The following is a 22,615-nucleotide window of genomic DNA, read 5'->3' on the forward strand; positions in this document are numbered from 1 at the left end:
GATGTTATAATATTTAAGTGCACAAACTATTATTTTTATTTTAAGTTCAAAAGTAAAAGGGGCATAACTCTGTGAAAAATCATGGGACCATGACCAAATTCAAACTAAACCTGCGCATTCCTTTGACTATGCTTATGTAAAATTTAAGTTGAATGTGTAATACTATTGGGAAGATTATGAACGGAAACTGAAAATTTTATCAAGGGTCAAAAATCATGGGACCATGACCAAATTCAACTTGACCTGTATTTTCTCATGATATATCCATATGTTAAATTTGAGTTGAATGTGTGAAACTATTACTAAGATAATGAACAGAAACTGATGATGACGGAATGACATAGAGGATATTTGTTAAGTTTAGTGTAGAGCTGTCATCGATATCGACAATATCGATGTATCGTTGATATTTTTTTGTCGATCAATAATCGATACACATTTAAAAAAATCGATACTTTTGACTTATAAATTAAATGTCTAGAAATTATACAATTCACCCAAAATATATGCAGAAACAATTATTTATATCTAATGTTATGCTTTTGTTATATAGTGGAATTATTTCATAGCAATGGTGATAAAAAATATTGTCTGGAAAAAATCATGCAGTGGACAAGACACTGTACAGAACATGTTTTTGACTGAAATCATTGAAACAGGTATGAAAGTGAATGACAGACAAGTGAGTATAGGATATTATTGATATATCGGTGTATCGTTGATTTTAGTTACTTGATATCGATATATCGTTGATATGCTTTGCACTGAATCAATGACAGCTCTAGTTTAGTGTAAGATCGGAATATATTTCACCGAGTGAGCACCAAAAGGTATATTTCACGAGTGGCGCAGCCACGAGTGAAATATGAACTTTTGGTGTTCACAAGGTGAAATATATTTCAATCTTACACTAAACTTAACAAATTTTCTTTTTATTTCATGCTATGAAACGTTTAAAAAGACATTTTATCCTAGTACTAAATGAAAAGCGCGCCAAATTCTAATACAACGTGACGTCATTTACTACGTCACGTCATTCAGCTGGTTTCCAGTACTGTGCACGCTGGTATTTCACTGAGACAACGTAACGGGCTTAAATTCAAAACAGTGAAATTATCAAATTGATAATTTCACTGTTTCAAACAGTGAAATTACCAGTTTATAAATCACTGATATATTTCTATAATCCACCAAAAAGCATGTAATAAAGAATGACTCCTATTACTTGTAATGAGGTACTGTCAGCAATTAATTGTCTTAAAAGTAACAAATCATCTTGCCCAAGCGATAATTTGTTAAACGAATATTTTATCTCTACCGCAGATATACTAGTTGGGTATATTACAGATTTATTCAATAAGATTTTTAATTCTGGTTACTTTCCCGAAACTTGGTCTCAAGGTTTTATAGTGCCATTACATAAAAAGGTTCAAAAAATATCCCGAATAATTATCTTGGAATAACTTTCATTAGTAATTTTGGAAAACTTTTTACTTCTGTTCTTACTAGAAAAGTTGAAAAATGGTTTGATGATAACAATTTTTATCAGATGCACAGATTGGCTTTCGTACTGTAGGGGTAGTAGTACAGTCAACGCGGTATTTGTTTTACATAACTTGATAGATCATGTTTTAACTCAAAAAATGCGACTGCCATGCGCTTTTATAGATCTCACGAAAGCATTTGACTCTGTTTATAGAAACGCTTTATGGTTCAAATTGTTTATGGAAAAATTTTAAAAATGTTCCAGGCTATGTATACTGTTGTTAAATCATGTCATAAATGCAACACATTTAGACTTAGAACTATCTTTACAAAACAGAATAAATTGTGGTTTGGCCAATTTTGAACTTTTTATCATTATATTACTTTTTGCTGATGATATGGTGTTAGTAGGAAATTCTATAGAAGATTTACAATCCAGTCGAAACTTATAATATGAATATTGTACATACTGGGGTTTACAAGTTAATACTTCAAAAACAAAAGTCGTTATATTTAGAAAAAGGGGCCTTTTGAGACAGAATGAAATTTTTTTTTATAATAATGAACAATTAGACATAGTTAATGATTTCAACTATTTAGGAATAGTTTTAAATTATACGGGTTCATTTGTTTTACATTTAATCAATATATTATTGGAAAAGCCTTAAAAGTATGTAACGTTCTACAAAGTAATATTAATAAGGTAGAATTATCACCAGATATTTCTATTCTTTTGTTGGCTCTATCCTGAATTATGCATGTCCTGTATGGGGATTTTCTAAGTCAAAAGATATTGAAAGTGTACATCTCAAATTTTGCAAATACATTTTAGGCGTTAAGAAAAGTTCCAGCAATAGTGCTGTATACGGAGAATAAGGAAGATACCCTTCATATATAAACGATAAGATATTGGTTGAAAATTTCAAATACAAATAATATTATTTTAAATAGGATATATAATAACTCATTAAAACAATGTTTAAATGGTATCAAAAATTGGACATACAATGTCAGAGATCTGCCGAGGATGCGATTTTGCGCCATTGGCGCTAAAAAATGAGAATGGCGCAGGAAAATCGGCAGCAAAGGGCCATGGGCGCATCTAAAATCTGTGCCAGACTTAAAAAAAAAAAACTGTCTGCTGGTTTATTTAGTCATCCAGTCAAAACTGGTACCAACAGCAACATGTTACCCATTACCCTGTAATTATGCATATTCTTTAGTTTATCCATTCCCCTATAGCTTTTGTCCATGTTATCTACTTACCGCATTTCTTCTCATAATCCCTTTCCGGCACAGACACTTATTTCTACTACGTAAATTTAATCCAATAAAACAAACAAACAAATTTTACAACAACATATTATTAATATTTAAAATGATTATAGGTAACTGAAAAAAAAGTGTTGCTGTTTTAAGAAATGCTGTAAGTTACAGTATAATCTGATAGGTTTACAACTTTATCACCCCTAAGGTCACTCAAGTTCACGCAAACTTTGGTTGATGAAGTGTAAAAAAAAGATGTCCATTTCGTCATCAGAATATTTGACAGAGTGAATCAGGGAAACATTGTGCATGACTTTTTTCATGATCAAAAGGTCTATCGGTAAGTGTCTCCTACACAGAGGCATACAAGGGGCAATAAAATTCGTCAATATACAGTAGTAAGGGAGTAGGAACAATTCAATGGTTAATTTTCAGTATTAGACATAAGAAGAAAGAACCAGCAATTGCGTGAATAAATTTGCATATCAAATTTTTGAGCAGCCATTTAAAAAATATTTTGCCTGCAATTAAAATTAGTTAGAAAGTTACCATGTAGGCATAATTTCTAATTATTGGTTAAGTACAGTAGTGAATCATAAGTGAACCACTTGTCATAAAATATGATAAATTTAAGTTTTATTACCAGGGAAATTCAATTATCTACAGACTTTTTAACAGTTATTTAGGTCAATGTTTACTTATTTTCACAAGGCCCATACTTTGGTAAAAATGGCCCATCATTTTCAGACCAGAACTTCCAAATTCTTGGCAGATCTCTGCAATGTTAAATATTATTAGAAAATTATGTTTTTGCAGATGTATTTTTGAAACCAAATGAAATTAATATAAATGCATTTTTTGTACATTTTAAACACAAATTTTTGGATTGCTTTAAACAAAAATGGCAAGCAGATTTAAACAATAATAATGTTTTAAACACTCTTTATATTCATCTAAAAACAGATTTAAATTTTGAAAATTATTTAAATACTATCAAATCTAAATATCTAAGAAGTAGTATTACGTGTTTAAGAATTTCTTCGCATAATTTTAGAATTCAAACAGGTAGATCATGGTAGGAATAGAATAGATAGACAGGAAAGATTATGCCAAGTGTGTCAATGCTCTGAGATTGAAGACGAGTATCATTTTATTCTTATATGCAGTGTTTACCATGAATTAAGAAGTTGATCAATTAAATGTTATTTTTATCATAGACCCAGTATGTACAAATTCATAGAAATGCTTAAGTCAAACAATAAATCAGTTCTTAACAATCTTAGCAAATTTATTTATTTAGCCAATATGAAAAGAAATGATTTATTGAATTCATACCCTAGACTTTAAGACTATAACAATGTTCATTATATTCACTGTTAGACATTTTATTAGTGAAAAATTGCTGTTACTCAATATCTAATTCATGTTTATTAGAGCTTATTCTCCATATTGTATAAACTGAAACATTAATTATTCTCTTTCATTTGAATACCAACCATTACTTTCATATATTCATCAAAGTTTGAATAAATACAGTCTCAAACAAATAATTGCAAATATTATTCAGCAAAGAAATAAAATCATTTACTTTAAAGTTAACATAACATATTTACAACTTTATGGTTTTAACATACTTTTTACAAACAATATTTACAACATATATTCATGTCATATCTAATTGTTTAGTAACCAGTCAACTGTATAAATACAATGCAAACATCTTTCATTTAAAACACAACAGTCTTTTGTTGCCTTTCACACCTCTGTTCAATTTATACCAAAGTAAATGACAACTTTTTATGGTGCTAACAATGTCACTTTTTTCACTTGAAATGGGATTATTTAGAATAGAACAAATTAATTACTGTTTATTTTGCTCTTTTACTTGTAAATACAAAGTAATAAAAGATTTTAATAAGGATATTTTAGGGTAAAGAGTTATTGAGTCTGTTTATTTACTTAAAGTCTTTGGTGCTTTTTATGATGAATACTATGTTAACATTTGAAGGAATATTGCAGCAAATTATCTTTAGATTTGATAACTTACTTTTTCACAAAAATAAAATATAGTTAATGTAATTTACAGCTTTATTTTATGAGGAAAATTGATGCTATTTTTAATTTCTATCAAAACCAAAAGTACTGGGTAATGCAGTAGCAGTACCACTTTTTAAGACAGTAATGCAGTACCAGTACCAGTAGTAGCAAAATTTTGTAAGAGTAATTCAGTATCAGTACCAGTACTTGCAGAATTGCTGCAGTACGTACTGCAGTACCAGTACCAGTAATGCAGCTCTGGTAAAGTTTCAATTAGTTCTTAAGACATTTAACCAAAATTGCTAAGTTTCAAAAGGGCAAATAATTCTGCAAATATTGCAGGCAGAGTTATTGCAACTTTGCAAACTGATGTACATTGTTACTATAAAACAGTTTTGTAAATTTCAATTGAATATCTCAAGTAATAATTCTTAAAAAAATACTTTAACCAAAATTTCTAAGTTAAAAAGGGGCATAATTCTGTAAATATTGTAGGCAGAGTGAGGCTGTTTCATTTAGTATAATAATGCTGTCCTCTATGAATACATAAAATTGTCCGAAAAGGTACAAAGGCTTGTTATTAGATGTTTTATCGAGTTAATCACTGATTTTTTATTATGAATGCATAAAATTGACCCCCAAAAAAGGCTAAATCCTTCAGTAGTTATGGAGATACCAGCTTACAAGCAAAAACTTAACCAATAAGTCGAAAAAGGGGCATAATTTGACAAAAATGCCAATCAGAGTTATGGGACTTATGACAATTATGTTAGATAATCACAGAGAACAAGTGTTTGAAGTTTCAATCCATTCCCTTCAGTAGTTATGGAGATACCAGCTTACACACAAAAACTTAACCAAGAATTTCTAAGTCAAAAAAGGGGCATAAATACGCAAAAAAGCAAATAAGAATTATGGGACTTGTGCCAATCATGTTAGATAATCACAGAGAACAAGTGTGTGAAGCTTCAATTCATTCCCTTCAGTAGTTGTGGAGTTGCTTGCTTACACGCAAAAACTTAACCACAGGGATGCCGACGCCAACAAATGAGTGACGGCATTAGCTTGATTATTCTGGGAATAGTCGAGCTAAAAACCAAAATAGCAGAAAAGAATGATCCAAACAAACAAGAATAGCTTAAATCCAAGACAAACTCACACAAAACTAATTTTTGATATTATTACAAAACAAATAATACAGCAACATTATTATATACCATACTATGTATATTAGTATATTACCATCATACTAAGAATATTGATTCATAAAACAAGAATAAAATCTAAATATTAACCTGATTTCACAAAGTTCATATTTTTATCTGAAATAGTGCATGTGTAAAAACTTACGTGTTGCTATTTTTACGGGAAGAAAACAACAGTTCCAAAAGATGTCTAAATATAACGAAAATCAATAGCCCCCTTGGGCGGGGCCAATTTGAACCTTATGGCTGAACTTGGTAGACACTCACTGGAAAATATTTCATGCTCAATATCTAAGCTCTGGCTCTTTGTGTTATTAAAAGAAGATTTTTTAAAATTTTATTTGACTACATACATATAAGAAAAATAAAAGACCCCAAGGGCAGGCCAAATTTGAACCCAGGGCTTTTATTTGTAAAATTGGTACACTATCACTAGAAGATGTTACATGCCAACTATTTTAGCTCTTGTAAAAGAAGATTTTTTAAGTTTTTCCCGCAACCAGAGCTCTACATGGAATTAAATGCTTTGAATAATTTACAAAGATGACCACCAAAGGAACACTCCTAGAAGAAATTGGCTTGGTGGTCTATGAGGAGATGTCATTTAAAGCAAAAGTTTAAGGAAGGACAGACGACGTATATCTGGCCAAAATGGAAAATGTAAGCCTGAGCATGATGTTGCAAAGGCAATGGTCCAGTCAATATTTGTGCCAAGTTTGATTAGTATTGAAGCAGTTTTTATAGTTTGATAACAATTTGAACTTGTAATGGGAGACTTTTCAATGAAAACAGCCATTTTTCACAAAATGCTCATGAAGTAATAGGTTAAATCTTATTCTTTGGAAATTATGCTTAGACTTGTACAAACTTATTAAACCCTCAAACTGATAAAATATCAATTCAGCTTTTATCATGCATTATTTAGGTAGACTACCCCTAGTGGGTACTAAAAGGAACTGTAAAATGGACAACGTAGGACTGTTATATGCCCTGAAAGACACCTCTATTCAAAATTTAAACAAAATTAACTGTATGGTTTATAAGTAATGGATATTTTTCTGATCTTAAACTCTGCTATTAGATTTGCTCTTTTTTCAGAAATGAGCAAACTCTAAATAATCGATAATATCACCCTTATGAAAAAAAATTTCCCATTAATTTTTGGTAAGAAATAAAAATTAACATTCAGCTTACTATCCACATAAGCAAAATGATTGTTTCTACTCTAAATTTATAAAATTTACACAACCCCACCCATATAAACAGATGTTTGACCATTTTCCAGCTTAGGGCCTAATTAAAAAAATCCCTAAAAGTTACCAAAATGAGTGCCGGTTTCTTAAAATAGGGGAAACAGAATCCCTAAAGAAAGTCCAGCACGTCAAAATGGAAAATGTTGCAGGCTCGGTTTGATTGAGCATGTTCAAGTTTCCCTAAATTTTCACAAAAGTAGATTGCTTGATCTTGTAAAATATTAAATACCATTACCGTCTATTTTTGATTTTATTACACTTTGAAAATATCAGGTACCATATTTTTTTATATTTAGTATTGTTTACCCAATAAATAACTACAATAATTATATAATTGAAATCAAACACTTTTTTATCCATAAGGTTTCTGAGAGATACATTAATAATTTTCAAAAGAAGATAAAACAAAAGCTGTCAGTAGGACAGCAACTCTCGACTATTCTTAGTGCTTGATAGTAAAAAAAATGCTTGATACAGTTACCTCCTCCTGTTTACAGGTTGGGCTCATGATGGTGAACAAGTGTGCAAAATTTCAAAGCCATATGTCAATGGACTTTGAAAATATTTGAACTATAACAAAAACTTTAACATAAATTCTAAGTCGAAAAAGGGGCATAATTCTGTCAAAATGCTTGATAGAGTTACCTCCTCCTGTTTACAGGTTGGGGTCATGATGTTGAACAAGTGTGCAAAGTTTCAAAGCCATATGTCAATGGACTTTGAAAATATTTGAACTATTACAAAAACTTTAACGTAAATTCTAAGTCGAAAAAGGGGCATAATTCTGTCAAAATGCTTGATAGAGTTACCTCCTCCTGTTTACAGGTTGGGGTCATGCTGTTGAACAAGTGTGCAAAGTTTCAAAGCCATATGTCAATGGACTTTGAAAATATTTGAACTATTACAAAAACTTTAACGTAAATTTTAAGTCGAAAAAGGGGCATAATTCTGTCAAAATGCTTGATAGAGTTACCTACTCCTGTCTACAGGTTGGGGTCATGATGGTGAACAAGTGTGCAAAGTTTCAAATGGACTTTGAAAATATTTGAACTATTACAAAAACTTTAACATTAGTGGTTACGCCGACGCCGACGCTCGGGTGACTGCAATAGCTCTACTTATTCTTATCAAATAGTCGAGCTAAAAAAGGCTAAAAAATGTTGCTCTTTCTGGGTTTTGAACCTACCCCCCATCAGTTTCAAAGCAGTTTACAGTAATTTAGCCTATTTCAATAGGTAATGCATTAGGGGTATACTACCTTTATTAAATGAGTTGTATTTAATACACACAAAAAACAGCATTACCATTGCATTTTAAATCAATAGTTGTAATAAAAGATGGCATATTTTCTTAGAGGCTATATAGATTTGACTAAAATGTAAAAAAAAACTGTTATTTGCAGAGTCGACTGAATAACTATCAAATGTGCTTGTACATCAGACAAATTCAAATATAACAAACATTGCTGATTTGTTACTCTGATATATCTGTTGACCTGTGTAGATAACACTCATTTCTTGGATTGAAAAAAAAAATATATTTCCCATTAAAGTAAAATTGTTTATACTCCTAGAATCCTTCCAACAGCACTGACGATTTAATAATAGTCAGTAAAAGTTGAATTACTTAACAGAATGCATGATGCAAGAAAAAGAGACTTGTCAAACTTTAAAATAATTAAAAAAAAAAATAAAAAAATACTTGAGTAATTACATCTCACACCCTTCAAGTTCAAACTAAATCAACTTAATAAAGTTTTTTCAGATCATTTAAAAAAATTAAATAAAGTTACTTAGTGCTAAAATTCCTTTTGGAATCTTGGAACAGATATCGTTTTACCTAAAAAGTCTGTTACCAAAATGCCCTGCAAATCTGGCTCTGCATTAATTGTCTTTGCTAAAAGTAATACATGCCCACAGTGTATAATATATGTTTTCTTACAGATAAATACAAATGTATACAAAATCTTGGTAAACAAATACTTTACTTAATTCACTTATCACTAGCAAGAAAATAAGATAATGAATTTTTTCTCTTACCTTATAATCAATTTGATGAAAATTAGTTTTCTTTATTCCTTCTTATTACTGTCACAAGCTGTACTGATCATCTGATCCCAAAATCCAGTGATTTTAATCCTCTAGAGATGTCAATCAAAATGATGTACCTCCTTAAAATATGGCATATCTGTAGCAGATTTGGTCATGTTACACCCCTCAGACATTGGCACCTGAAATGATATAATCTTAATGTATGCAGTAACCTTTCCAAACATTTCTATTTTTCTGACTCTTTTTTTCCAGATATTTTAAACTTAATACATTATATTCCTGTATTTGTAGCAATAAAGACTAATTTAATATTACTTTGATATAATGATAAAAGAAAAGGGAAATATTGGCCATTATATTTTTAACAAATTTATAAAACATTTAAATTATGATTTACAATATCAAATTTAAAATCAAAACAAATCATTTTATGTTTTTCGGATGTTTACCAAAACAAAATGCTGAATTATATCTCGATATACTCACTTGCCACTCAGTGAAAATTGGTCATTTATTGGATAGATTAACATCAAAAAGTTTACCAAGTGTACTAACAGTTACAATTTATATGTATTGAAAATAGAATGATAGCAGAAATAGGAAAAAAGAAATTATTAATTTAAGATTTGGACACTATGTAAAATTTAATAATAGAAAAAACTATTCAAACAAATACTATAGTCTGTTCTACCAAATTTGAATATTCAATTTTTTATTAAATATAAGAGTTAAATCATTTAAATTAATGTTATGTCAACCCAGACGTCAATATCTCTAGGCATGTTTTTCATTTTTTTTATTAAATAGTCAGTAATATGGTCAAAATGTTAAAATAAATTGTTTTTTTTTCCGTTGGAAAATTTGTTTATTATTATTGCTTAAAAGTTTGTAAGATGTACACTGAATAAATTGTATTATATTGTTTTATAAAAGCAGTCAATATTCTTGTACATAATAAAGCCAAATCCTGTCAACCACCTTTCTATGAAGAATGACAGAAAAATTCAGTCAGTTCTCAATTGTGAAATAATTATAATATGACTAATATGAAAATCTTTATAATAATATTCAAGTGATTTCTCCCTCAACTCAAGTTAGGGAAAAGTGAAGCCATTTGTGTCTGTTTTTTTCTTACTGTTATTCAAATATTCATTGCTGATATGTGGTACGTCTTATAATCATGATAATAACATAGTATCTTTTATAGATAAACATTTTTACTGTCTTTTATTCTTGTCTTTGAAAACAAGAAAATATCTAAATTATTAAAATAATAACAATGTTATATATAACTATAGTTTATCTTATATTTCTCACAGATTTATAATACAGAATTTTACCTCCCTGTTGCTTGTTGGTTGATATTCATTTTTGACATTAGGTATTTTTAACCTTTTAAAATAATTATAACTCTAGAAGAAATAGATCTTTTATCGTTATACAGTTAAAATAAAGATAAGTAGCATAGAATTACTAGTTGTATTTTTTCCAGTTCCTTTTGTTTGCTGCCGTTATTCAAGTATCTGAAATTTAAGTTTATCCAATATAATTACCATCATCGGATACTCACGGTTGATTAACATGTAACATAACATAAAATTAATGTTAATGGTTCCGCCGTGGTTATCAGACGATGCATAATTACTAGCACCATTTGAATGAATTTTGTACCTAAATTAATATCACAAATTCTTAACTCTTTTAACTTGCATAAACAAAACTTTAACGACTTAAAATGAAAGTTACTGATGACTTAAGAACTTCTTTAACTAATCAGAGATTAATGATCATATACATGACTTTTAGTACATGTATCGGACACATGATTTTAAACAAAATTATATAACATGTTTTTCACCAAATTGCCATTCTTCCAAATGAGCCTTGCAGCAACCAGAAAATTCAAGTGGTCCGACGGACCAGTCGGTTTTAAAATTAGGTGGTCCTTGCTAAAATCAAGTGATCTCGGACCAACAGACCACCGCTAATGTCGAGGCCTGTCAAATATCATAAGGCTGTGATGTTACTAAAATTTCCTACCATTGATACTGATTCGGTAAACAGGAAAAGGATGAGCAACAGACCTGAAATCGAATCAAACAGTATGGGACCACATGTTAATGTTGTATACCAAATATCAAGAGGCTGAGACAAGAAGTTGCTGAGAAAACTGTAAGGAAAATATTTTACCCGCCCGCCCGCCAGCTGCCCCACATTCACCACACTACTACCCAAAAAATAAAAGTTGAGTAATAAATGTCTTGAAATGAAAAGTTTGACAAAACATTTCAAACATTAAAAGAGACTTACATTTTCAGACTTTAAAGACCTTTTATATTTGAACTTTGAAAAACCCATATTTCATTCAACTGGATTCCTTCAATAAAACATCTGTCCCAGACTGGTTCATCTACAACTAAAAAATATAATTACATTTATTAATAAGTTTGTACAGCATAAACTACACTATACTCATTTTTACAAATATGACTCATTCTTGCCCAATATTTAAAGCAAAATCAAGCTAGGAACATATTATGTGTAACAGTATTGAGCATGCCACTCCTCAATATTGTCATTCCAAATCAAACAAAATTTCTCCATGCATGTCAAATTTATTCTCAGGCGAAAACATAACAACAGCTGTGTCTTTGATGCAAGGTCACATCATCTTAATGTGGTAGACATTTGTGTCAAGTTATTTTAAAATCCTTCAATGCATGACAAAATTGCAGTCGGGACATGAATAGCCAGAATAGGGCTGTTATTGATGATCGCAACAGTCAATGCGAAAGTCAAAATTTTTTTCCAGCCACAAGGACTGGGATCCTTAGATTTATTTCCGGCCCTGATGATTTTTTTGCGGCCCGGACTCTGAAAGGTATTTTTTGTAGGGGTGGGGGAAGGGATTATTGCCATAATTAACAAAAATATTCAGCAAATATGAATTATCAGACTCAACTATAAGATACTATGAAGAAAAAGAATACAGAAACATAATAAATAAAACAGTTGTGCATATTTTAGGCCAAAAATTGTTTCAAACTGGCTGAAATTTTATTCGGACATGAGGACTGACTGTATCGAAATTTATCTCGGCCCTCCTGATTTTTAGTTGGCGAGGTCCGAGGACCGACAGACTTTCGCACAGACTGTCGCAATATCGATATATCATCGCTATTCATCATCCGATACGATATCGATACACACTTTCTTATATCGATACAAGCTAGAAACATTTTTATTTCTGTTAGTTAATATACCTCTCTATTTTGGCTGATAAGATAAGTCACTTTTTTCTAGTTTTTTTTTTGGTTAACTTGAACTTTAAACTCCGTTTTCAAATGTCAGTGACAAGAATAACAGAAAAAAACTTTCTGCTAGTTTGTAGTATTTCTAATGTGTAATACAAGCATGCATAACACCATGATCCTAATTTATAACACATATATAAATGTTTTTTCAAAATATCTACTGTAGAAGTCGATATATTGATGTATTGTCGATATTTGTCTCTCGATATATCGATACAAAATTTTCCATCAATGACAGTCCTAGACATGAATGTATACCAGTGATTTTTTTCCTTATATAACTTACACTGGTAAATGAGAGATATTGTACCCAATTCTGTTCAATTCGTACTTTTAGTGTTTCATACCTAAACATTATCTATGTACAATTGTTACCAAGTTTTTTCAACCTCAAGTAGCAAAGTAATTCATTAAAGTTAACAGTACATGGTTTTAAAGCTAATATATACATAATTCTCATGTCTCCCTTGATAAAAGTAATTCCCCATGAACATTTGGCATTTTATATAAAATTCTCAATTTGAGTCAAACCGATGCATTTTTACCCAATCAGTCTGGTACCAGCACCATTCCCAAAGCAGGGAGGAAAAACACTGTATACCTTCAAACTGTCAGTGGGACCTTGACCTTTGATGTTGGGATCTGGGTCTTAAACACGACACAATTTCTTGATGTGATTTACATTTGTACCACGCTTTTTTAAAATCCTTCCATGCATGACAAAGTTACAGTCGGGACACGAATTTTCATTATGCATTATGGGATCTTTATGACACTACATACGAGGGTTGTCCCAAAAGTCTGTGACAAATTTTATAGCCGGTTCATTTTTAACGCCTATAGAAAATAATTCACACATATAACCGTTAAGTCTATTATTTAACATTACAACAAATCATTAACAAAAAAATTACTCTAGTTACTTATAAATTTTCAGTATTAACGACATTGGTTTGAGTTGCCGGCGCACGTCAAATAATTTACATTTTGTTATGAATAGGCTGAAATTAATTACGTATATTTCAAATATCTGATGATGTTTCTGCACAATGTCACGTTGACTTCCTCTGCTGCTATGTTTACATCAACTCAGAAAATTTTAGCTTAATAACTTAAGAAAAGAACAAGTTACGGATAAATGAACATTTCTCAAAGAAAATAGGAAAGTTAAAATGGCGACGTTCGAAGAATTTGCAGCGCAGTGAACATGTCACTCAGGTTTCATGACTATTATGAGATTTCAACAAATATACCAAATAGAACAGTTTAGCAACATATCCTGAGCACTTGTGTACTGTTACGTGAAAAGGCATGAATAGAACCAGAGTTTTGCGCTACAAAAAGCGAAAATAAGGAAAAAACAGATAGTAAGACCGATCTTCGTCGCCTATTTCCTAAGCTAAAAACAGGTGTAACGAGACCTGTAATTTGCGTATAGAAAAAATTAATGTATGCCATCCAAACATTCAACAGACATTAACAACCACATGATTTAAGTCAGAAATTGATGATTTATGGGTACCATTATAGTGTTGAAAGCCATTAAGAGTATTTGAGAGAGGCACCTTATATAGATTTTACGCCGTTTTTGACGTTGGACGTGCGCTGCGATTCAGTTAGTTGCAATGATGTTTATGGCATATTTTTGTTGTTTGTTGATATTTTTCTTTGAAAATTGGTGAAAATGTTTAAATTATACGGGTTTATAACATATTAAAATATCAAATTTGTACCTGTTTTATCTAGCTTTTAAACAATCTTGTCACATAATATTGGGACAACCCACGTATATGTTACTGTTAATTGTTAAACATTTCTTGAAGAAAGACTGATTTTGAGATGTTTTTAACTTTTGGCGTGCGAGGTCAATGCACTTTCCCCCATCAATGTTAAATAGATTTCTTTCATACAAAAAGGCACAAACCTTTATGTGAGTCCCTTGTCGATTTTATCCAATTGTGCTTTGTAAGCCAACATTGCTGAAAAGAGTATTTCTTACCCGTTTTACCCATTTTAAAGCATGACCACAAATAATATGGATTCCATACAGGCGCTGCCATAGTTAGTGACGTCACTTAAAGTTTAATAGTCGGATACCGGTATCCGGTCAATAAATTTATCTCGGGGTGTGGAGGCCTCAATTGCGATTGTACGGAAAAAAGTTAAATATTGTCAATAACATATTCAAAAAATATTTTATTTATACATTTTACAATGTTTTTGTATTTTCAAGTACAGATTTGCAGAATTCAAGGACAAAACGCTAAATTCAAGTTCCTTTTTGGGTGTTTGTCAAGCAAACATTAAATTCAAGTACATTTCAAGAAAGGAATCAAATTCAAGGAATTTTCAAGTCTGGTGCAAACCCTGTTTAATATAATTAATTTCACACTTTTCAATGACGAATCTACTTTTTAAGATATTCCCCATGTGGTACCGTACCTCAATTTTATTTTTGCTGACAATTCTGACAATGTCAGGCTGATTAAAGAAAAGCAAAGCTGATATTGATAAATAACTTAAATGTCAAAAGTAATAAAAAGAAGAAAACTTACTTCTATTACTTCAAATTCCAATTACCAAATATCGTCTCTAATTTTTTTTGTTTCATTTTTACAGTCTGAAAACTACATTCCTTCCACTTGCAAAACTGCTCTTGATGACTTTTGGGCATATTTATGTATCCTACGAGCAAAGAATAAGAAAGTAATTATATGTTGAAATAAATATTGAATCAATCGTAAACATATATGTCAATTAATATGTATATATAAGTCAAATATTTTAAAAAAATGGGTATTGCAAAAACATGTTCATCACGAAAATTGATTTACGATAATTGATTAAAGAATGCCTATCTAAAACATTTGTCACACCTTTAATTTAAACAAGCCAATCATCTTAGGATTGTTGTAGAAATATCTATTTGACGCCGAAATAATCCTTTAATTCTCTGACAATGTAAACAACTGTGTATAAGAGTTCCCTCACAATTGTAGACTATACTGGTGCCTCATATTTCCGAGGTACCCATATTTCCAAGGTATATGGCTTAAACAGTTTAAAGTGCCTCCTAGACTTAATGAACCTGCCAGTAGTTTTACTTTTACTATTTTATTGTATTTTTATCGAAATAGAACATATAGAACTAAAAAAAAATATTTTATTCAGATTAAGAGCAAAGTTATTTAATATTTCACCATTTTTCTTTTAGATTTAATACCTTTTAAAAAAATCTTCTTTCTTAAAGAACCATTGAGGTATTTGATAAATGCCAAAGAGAAAATCGCCCCTTTCAGATGAGCCTAGGTATAGGTGTACTAATAAATAAAGTTTACTATTGGTTTTGCTTTTGAAACTGTTAAAATGTTATTGCCTTGGAAATACGAGAACACAAATTTACTCACTAGGCTGCAGATGTGTGTTAATTACAATGTTGTATACATAATTGCTTACATGCAAACATTAAATAGAATAAACTATGATGCAATTGACATGTCTATCCTACAATATTCACTTTGTTTTCCAGAATTTTATCCTCTTAACTTTTGTTGTCTGTGTTAAACAGTTAAGTACCACGGAAATATGAGGCACAATTACTAACTGCCCATTTCAACGGAATGTATGAAAGTTATAGCAGGCTCGGTCATATTATTTTATAAATATTTATTTCTCATTATAATCTATATTCTTTACAAACAAAAATAAAAATTGCTATATTTGGGTATATTTGGGTGTATTTGGGTATATTTGGGTATTTTGTGCCAATTCCATGTTTTCCATTTTACTAGTCACTTTTGGAATGTTTTTACATCTGTCGACACTAATTTATTGTCTGTTACAATCCTCAAATAAGATTTCTTTCTTTTAAAAGGTGTATGACTATCAAACCCAAATGATATCCCCCTGAAACAAACACAATTATCTTTCTTACGTGAAATACACCACTTTTGAAAATGGCGGCCGCTGTCATTTAACAAAGTCAGGTCTAATATAAGAACCATCTATACTGGTATAGTAAGTAACAGAAATATGGATGGATGGTTGGATGGTTGGACTTTTCTCCAACTAGAATGGTTTGTTTTTATTATTAAAACAATTTAGCGATCATTCATATTTTTTTTAATTATAAATGAATAATAGATATATCATTTTTTGTGGGAAATGGAGGTAATTGAAATAAAAGCATATACCAAATATGAAAACATGTTTCAAATGAAAAAATACTGCAGTTAACATGGTTTTTAGCGGTAGGAGGGTTGTAGAGTGGGTGAGGAGGGCCCGGGGGTAGTGACCAATCAACGCACCAAACACCTATGGTTAAAACAGTTTTACAACTGGGTTTGGACCCGGAGATTTAAAAACGATAAAAATAAAGAAAAATAAAATAAATTTGCACACACATAAATGTGCAGTATACCTTCAATGTGTTATACCTGGGACAGAAGATCCCAGGTTATACGAATCCGATCATAAACTTTTTGCTGATTTCTCTAAATTATAACTTTCCATGTTGGCGCCATTTTATATATTATAACGAATTATTGTATAACGAATTATTGCCTCTATGTTGTGATCATACTCTACAAAGGAGATGAGTGAATATATAAGTGTATGTATAAAGCTGAGGATTTAGTGTTGAGGTAGCTATAAGTTGATTTTTCTATGGTATGAATAATGAGTCGGCCAGAAATTATTATCGTAACGTGTAATTATCGTTAATACTCAGAATACGGGCCCATCGATCGGTGCGTTAGCGCTTAATATGTATTTTCTGTAGAATGTTAGCAATAGAGTATTTCTTCAATGCAATAATCGTATTGGAGTCAGACATTATTAGAATATATTATGATTTATTTCCTGTGTTTTATAATTCCACAGTAACGAACATCATAAAAATTTGTACGAGAGAGAGGCAGGATAGAGTTAGAGAGCGTTATGAGTGAAATGAGTGTATTAAAAAAATCGGAGGTCTGTTGCGCGAAGGCATATGTGTGGGTGTGTGATGAACATATCAATAGATAGAGCAAAAGATTATGTTCTGATATGAGAGTCTATATATGGTGATGGATCAATTGCAATTAAATTGATGTGTAAATAGATATATTTATATGGGATAGTGGTTATAGATAGTTGAGGGTTAGTATTGAGTAACTTTATTTGAGTTAATTGGTGCTGGATATAAGTGAATGATATTATCAGAATGTGTGAGGATGATGGAAGTTTATGTAAGATACATATGATTAACAGATATATTAGGCAGCAGGACAGATGGCTATGTAGAGGATCGAGAATACATTATTTTCCAGATTAGCTGGGTGTGGTAATCAGGTTGAGTTGATCAGTAGGTAGGAGGTTGACGTATAAGTGGGCGGGTATGTGCGGTTCACTGGGACAGGTGGCGGAGCGTAGTAGGTTGAGATGTGATTATCATAGGATTATATTAAGTTACAGGAATGTAGAGTGGTAATGTTTAGGATGTAGTGGAGACAGAGAGTATGTGTAGGCAGGATCGCAAATTGTGATGGCAACAAATGATAAATAAGTAGGGCACAGTGAATATTATAAATAAATATCATCCATTCCAGGGCATATGAGTCGGTTGTAACAGGATGGTTTGGACTCATCAGGATTTCAGAGGTGCAAAAGAGGGCTTTGTTACTTGTTGGTCCATTACGAATTTGGTTTTTCATGGGTTGCATTTCGGCAACAATCATTTTGATGATAAAAGAATTATCTTTATTCTAGTAGTGGGTTCGGGTGCTAAAAATAAAGTAGATTTCGAGCGACCAAAAGAGGGTTTTGTTAAAGAAGGCGGATATTTGCCAAGGAAGGATTGATAGTAAGTGGATTGAAAGAGGTAAAAGCGATATTGCTGCAATTCATTATATAATTTTTGAAATGTTAAGAGCGTTGGTTGAGAATTTATGTTCCATGTGGTATGTATAGAGCCATGGTAGAGTAATATTATTTGGTTTTGTTTCCATTTAGTGTTTGTTAGGTAGTATATTTGGCTCGAGAGTTATTAGTTATGATGAGGATGTATTGGGCATTTAATGATATTGCTGTAATATTTTTAAATACTAAAATTAATCATTGTAGTTCTGTTAAGCGTAGTAGACTGTCAAAAACGTGATATGCACAATTTGACATGATGACTAAGGTGCAGATTAATGCTCGAGGATTGATACTAGTTGAGTGAGATGGGCGAAGTGTACATGAGCGTGTAGTATTAAATAAATGTAGAGATGTTGTGGTGTGGAGGGAGGAGATATGGTATGGTTTCAGAGATGAACGGGATAATCAGTTGAAGACCAGGTTGATGAAATTAAACTGATAATTGAAAGATGGTATTGGTGGGGAGTGTATAGGGAAGTGAGATAGAGTTTGTTCTAACATCAGACGCAGTATGATTAGTTTGATGTCGCAGATAACTATTTAATTTATGAGCGCTAGTCTTAAGAAGTGGAGAGTAGGGTTATTTAGAAATTAGATGGATGATGGTCATTCAAGTAGACATCAACCATTATAAGGCGTTAAATGAATACAGCAATTCCAAGCAGTTTTGTATAGAGATATATTTATTGATGTAGTCAGATCATTGAGTAGGGGTTGAGGTAGGGAGTGGTGAGTAGAAGGAAAGTGTATAGTAAAGGTCGAATGTTTGGAAGGAGATAAGAAGTTTGAGGTGGGAAGGGTTGTGTGTTGTAATTGTTTACGATAATGTTTGATAGGATGATGGTATGGATTCAGTTGATCTGTGGATGAATAGAATTATGAGAAAGAGGAGGAGAGAGCGGGTAGGGAGAAGGTGTTAGAGAGAGTATCGAAGATTGAATTTGATAGTTTTTTAAACGATTCTAAGTAGATCTGTGTAAATAATAGAAGTTGTTCAGACTACTTTCAGAAGGTACAGGGTTAGTAGATGGGCGCAGTTATGAACGAGTGATGGCAGGTAGCTTTACTATAAGTGAAGTATTTCAGGAACGAACAGATGGTTGCACGATTTGTCTGTATCGAGGATTGGAGAGTATGATGACAAGATTAATTTTGTAGCGCGATAGATTGGGGTTGTATAATTTTAAGATATGAGTTGTTTTCTTAGGAGTCAACATCTCTCGTTAGTGAGATTATTTGTTAAATAGCAACTTAGGCGCGGAATGGGATTGAAGTATGAAACGGAAGAATATTCCATTAAAAAAAGTCTGATAATTAAGATCTCAGAGACAAGTTTGTAATTTTGTATTAGTGGAGAGAGCGAGAAGGATCGATGTCACATAATTAATGATTGATAATCTAGTAGGCAGGTGCAAAACAACTGAGACTAAGTGAAGATTGGATGGATCTATAGTGGCGTCTATTTACAATGATTTTTACGATTGTTGGGATAAAATAATAGTGCGGATGTGGTTAGATGAGAGAAAATAACACACATTGAAATTGGTGTGATAAATTATTTTTGTTCAGTCTTGCGGTTAGATAACACTGTGGTGTTTTTAAAAGCTACTATAACTTTAGTCCCTAAGAATTATATAAATGAATATATGATTTTATTTGTGCCATCATCTACAGGCGAATTTGTATTATCTGATATGTAAGCACCTCATCTAAAGGGTGAAAATATATTGAAATGCCTTGTATAAAATAAGACTGAATGTGACATTATTGGACCTCTGACTAAGAAGGAGCAGGCTTCTGGAGCAAAGACGTTTCGCGATTTTGTCGGACGTCTAATTTGATATAGAGTGAGATGTACTTAACGTAGCGAAGTTGTGATCATACTATGTAGCTAGTACTTTGTGTATTCAGACTCTGCAATGTCGAATTAGAGAGCTTGTGGCTGTAGGATGTCTCTTTGCGATGAAAGTGTTTATATGTACTTTGACTAATACGAAAAATTCGCACAAATGTAAAGCTATAACGTAAACATGCTGCTGCAGAAATACTATGCTTTCAACGAAGTATCATACATATAATGGGATTTCAAGCATTCTGACAGATAAATAAAATTGAGTGGATAGAGCAGTTTTGCAGCTTGTCTCTGGTTTTCACATTCTGATCGATAGTCCTAAGAGGCCATTTATAAAAAAGGCTATGAGAAATAATACACTATTTATATATGAGACTCAATGAATGCTAAACTAATTTGGGGGTTATGTTAAAAGTATTTTAGATTATGTTTTACAGTGCTATGTTAACTTATTGTTTAATGTTATATCTTAGGTATTGTTTTTTCAATGTATGTTAATACTATAATTTGTTGTATGGAAATATTAATATTGATTCATAAATGAAATAATGCTTCATTCATATGTAGCTTTGTAAATACTTTAATACTTTTCGTTACATGTAATGGTGTTACTTAACATACATTTTACTATTATTTTTCAGGTCATTTATAAAACTACATGGTTTAGAAGTAATGTCACTCTTATTTGTGTATTCGCTGAATTATTATTTATTTGAATATCAATGTTGGCAGATTTATTTCCTGCATTTTAAATAGCTCTTAATATAGCTGTCGTTTTGTCAAAATGAATGTTTTAAAATAATAATCTGATGTGTCTCAATAGACTAATGGACATCTGTGCTCGATCATGTCTACCAGATTTCTACCGACAAATGGATAGCTCGAGTAGGAAGTCGAGATGATCCGTGTACATGATCGGGTAAGAGATGTATACCGATGTTGAACCGCCAACTAGACCGTTAGACTTGATTTATTCTCGAGGTAACTAGATCTTTAATCGATCATTATCTACTCGATCGCTACTCGAACTTTTTTGGACTAATTCAAAAAAATTCGGTAGGAAGCCCGTAGACATGCCGACCAGAGGTAGACCGTAACGACACTCCTGATTCGATCGCATGAAACCGAGACTAGACGGTAGCCGATGCTTGATGTGCTGTGATTGGAGGTGAGAACACATCATTGATGTAGAAATTTGTTAGGCTTTCTCAATGTGGAGGAAATAAAGGTAATCTACATTATCTTAGGGTGGCACAAAGGGTAAATGTCACATTGGCCGCAATCTCGAACAGCGGCTTAAATGCTGTCTAATAACAGTGATCGCAGTAATGGTGTTAATAATGACGAATTGCACGGATTAGACCAATATGTGCTGCACACGCAACGTATCTTACACAGAGTTTGGGAATTTCTGAGTATTTTATAATCAGAATGTAGGTAATTTGATAATTCGAAAAATTTGTTAAAGACTCAATATAATGATTTGTTTATGTAAAATGAAATTGTATCAACACAGTGGATACATCTCTGAATGGATGTTTAGAAAAGGAATGCAAGTTGAAGATAATATTTAGACGACTACCTGTTGAGCTGATGAAATATTTTGAAAATTTTATGGAACTGACAATTCAACCATCTCTACAGAAAGAGCGCATCTTGGCATTGAAAGAAAATCGATAGGGAGAAGAACGTGTACTCATTAGTATATAAAATATAATTGGTGAGCATTTCATTATTTGCATTGAATGTGAATACTTTTAAAGAAATTAGAGACAACAATGTTGGAGGAAATAGTAAATATTGTACTCAATTGCCTAAATTGAATGAAACTAACGCTTAACTATTCTATTCACATTGTTGTAAATATGTCAACGAAATTAACTCTTTTATTTTTTCGAAAAACACAAGACATAATTTAAACCGTGTAAGACGAATGATTGTTAGATATATGTCGTAAGTTTGGTTTTTTTGTAACGAATTGGGATTTGAACTTTTTTTGTTTCATGATCTATTGCGCATTTCGATTATCATAGTGAAGTTGCAAATCAGATAAATATTAAAACATAGCGCACAAGAGTAGGAGGTAGTCTTGTTAAGAATTTTAATTATGGGAACGCCGTGATGTCTCATGTGATGAGTGTTTTTTTTTCATATCTTGTGAAATGGATACTATTTTGTCCGGTTAACATGCTTAATCATGTTGTAATTAATACATCATATCTTGTCAAAATACGATGCTGACTTGTTCCAAAAA

The 22,615-nt window shown here is 31.6% G+C and overlaps 2 protein-coding genes across 4 annotated transcripts in view; both read right to left on the bottom strand.

Moving 5' to 3' along the window:
* Nucleotides 1-17,126, bottom strand: part of LOC132749514 (uncharacterized) — a 42,911-nt gene extending 25,785 nt beyond the window's left edge. For 2 of the 3 annotated variants that reach the window (XM_060739310.1, XM_060739307.1), the window contains exons 1-4: nucleotides 16,546-17,126; nucleotides 15,167-15,296; nucleotides 11,608-11,713; nucleotides 9,286-9,476 (exon numbers count right to left, since the gene is read on the bottom strand). The gene's annotated coding sequence lies outside the window, so the exon portion shown is untranslated. Of the gene's footprint in view, nucleotides 1-9,285; nucleotides 9,477-11,607; nucleotides 11,714-15,166; nucleotides 16,518-16,545 lie in introns of those variants that run through there. The other variant, XM_060739308.1, reaches the window with a different exon arrangement.
* LOC132749515 (heavy metal-binding protein HIP-like) overlaps nucleotides 1-22,615 on the bottom strand; it is a 124,630-nt gene that overhangs the window by 34,230 nt on the left and 67,785 nt on the right. The window lies entirely within an intron of this gene.

Source organism: Ruditapes philippinarum, unplaced genomic scaffold (genome assembly GCF_026571515.1).
Source record: "Ruditapes philippinarum isolate M1 unplaced genomic scaffold, ASM2657151v2 ctg4108_1_1_1_1, whole genome shotgun sequence".
Taxonomy (NCBI): Eukaryota; Metazoa; Mollusca; class Bivalvia; order Venerida; family Veneridae; genus Ruditapes; species Ruditapes philippinarum.